Source organism: Gossypium hirsutum, chromosome D13 (assembly GCF_007990345.1).
Source record: "Gossypium hirsutum isolate 1008001.06 chromosome D13, Gossypium_hirsutum_v2.1, whole genome shotgun sequence".
Classification (NCBI taxonomy): Eukaryota; Viridiplantae; Streptophyta; class Magnoliopsida; order Malvales; family Malvaceae; genus Gossypium; species Gossypium hirsutum.
In genome coordinates, this window is record NC_053449.1 from 10,827,437 (window position 1) to 10,829,855 (window position 2,419).

The 2,419-nt window shown below is 36.8% G+C and overlaps 1 non-coding gene across 1 annotated transcript; it reads left to right on the top strand.

The window, feature by feature from the left end:
- Positions 1–2,312: 2,312 nt before the first annotated feature.
- Positions 2,313–2,419, top strand: LOC121225831 (small nucleolar RNA R71). Its single transcript, XR_005923735.1, has one exon. It is a non-coding gene; the product is annotated as a small nucleolar RNA R71 (small nucleolar RNA).

The window sequence follows — 2,419 nt, forward strand, 5'->3', positions numbered from 1 at the left end:
GTTAGACCATGTGAGCCACACGGCCGTGCGGTAAAGTCGTGTATTTCTCTGAGGCTGTGTGGCTTATTAGAAAATTTTAAAAAATTGCTCAAGTGTTCACACGGCCTATGACACGCCCATGTGGCTAGGCTGTGTGCTCCACACGGCCGTGTTGCCAAGCCATGTATCATCACCTATATCATGTGTTGTTGTCATTCGCTTCTCCTTCGCTCGTGTACATCGGTGTGTGGGTTATGCGATCGTGTCGCCAGGCCGTGTGACTTCACTTAAACCGTGTGGGTCAAAATTTTTTTAAAAAATTTTGCTCCAGTAGTCAAACGATCCATGACATGACTATGTCACCAAGCCACGTGGATTACCCTAGATCGTGTGGTCCACCTTTTTAAAAAAAAATATTTTTTATTTTTTAATAAATTTATTTCTTCTTTTTTTCAAAATTTTTAAGTAATAAAAAAAGTGTACTAAGTACGCAACATAATTAAAATAAAATAAAAATACACTCAAGTTGCCTCTGAAGGAGTGCTTATTTAAAGTCTAAGCTTGACTTTCCTTTTCAAGCTCACGGTTAAGTCAGATTTTGGAGCCAAATCTCCTCTCTATTTTTATCAATATCACCACCAAAATAAAGTTTGAGGCGATGATTATTTACCCTAAATGTGTTGTAATCAGGGTGTGTTACCTTAATGGTTTCGTATGGGAATACGTTTTCTATCAAAAATGGATTCGACCATCTTGACTTAAGCTCTTTAGGGCACATCAATGGATCTAAATTGTCCAGCAACACTTTGTCTCCAACTTTGAATTGGTTCATCCTTTTTAAATGCACACCATGGTGTCGCTTTGTTACCTCTTTGAGCATTCTCAGTTTCTCATAAGCCTTTGGTCCATCTAATTCTTCAAGCTGCCCCATCCGTTTTCCACTCGTCCCTTGATTTTTATCACATTGAAAATGATACAGTTTTAACATGTATTCGTAAGTGATTTTCTACAAAAAATGTTGAGCCGCATGATTACTAACATTAATAGAATAATGAGTATCATCTGGCTCACTAAAAACTCTCACAACGTCACATGCTTAAAGAATAACCTCTTCATCATCTACCCTTAACACAAGTTCACAATTACCTACATCAATAACGGTTCTAGCAGTGGCTAAAAAAGGTCGACCTAAGATCATGGGTAGCTCAATATCCTCATCCATGTCCAATATAACAAAATCAACAAGGAATATAAATTTATCCACTTTAACAAGTACATCTTCAATAATGCCCCTAGGATACTTAATTGATTTGACAGTTAGTTGAATACTCATTCTAGTGGGTTTTGCTTCCCCGAGACCAAGTTGTTTGAACATTTTATAAGACATAAAATTTATACTAGCACCCAAATCAGCCAAAGCTTTTTCAACATTTAAGCTACCAATGAAACAAATGATAGTAAAACTCCCTGGATCTTTAAGTTTGGTAGGTATTTTGTTTTAGAGAATGACCGAGCACTCCTTATTGAGCTCCATAGTGGACAGGTTTTAGATTCAACTTCTTGTCAGGCTCAACTAAGACCTTTCCACTTCGTACAGTGATTGCATGGACTTGCTCCTTTGTGTTGGTTTCAGTGTTATTAGGTAAAATACATTTTTGTTTCTCTGAAACATATTTAGCAAACTGACTGATTTGATTCTCGAGTCTTTGAATAGAGGTTTGTTGATTCCTCAAAGTTGTCTCAGTGTTCTGGAATCTAGTTTTTGACACTGAACTAAATTTCATTAACATCTCTTCAAGATTCAGCTTCTCTTCTTGCTGATAAGGCTACTGAAAACTCGAAAGGGTTGTGACCTTTGATTTCTTTGACCACTCCAAGAGATGTTCAAATGATTCCTCCATCCTAGATTATAATTATTGCTATAGGGGTTATTCTTAGGTCTAGAATTGTTACCCATAAATTTGACTTGCTCATGCTCCATGTTAGAATTGAAGGGTATACATTCTGAATTTATCATCCTCACTCCAGTCGCATCACATTGCATTATTGAATTCATCTACTTAGCCATACTCAAACCGTCAATTTTCTTACTTAGTGCTTCCACCTAACTTGTCAACATAACAACTGCATCTATATTAAAAAAATCGGCTGCCTTAGTAGACTTTGTTCTCATAACTTTCCACTGATAGTTATTCTGTGTCATGTTTTCAATAAATTCTTAGGTTGCCTCAAGTGTCTTATTATTAAGTGTTCTACCAGCTGCTGCATCAATTATTTGTCTAGTCGAGGGGTTCAAACCATTGTAAAATGTTTGGACTTGAAGCCACAAAGGTAACCCATGATAAGGGCACCTTCTCAGAAGATCCTTAAATCTCTCTCATGCATCATACAATGTCTTAAGCTTGAGTTGTGCAAAAGAAGAGATGTCATTCCTCAACTT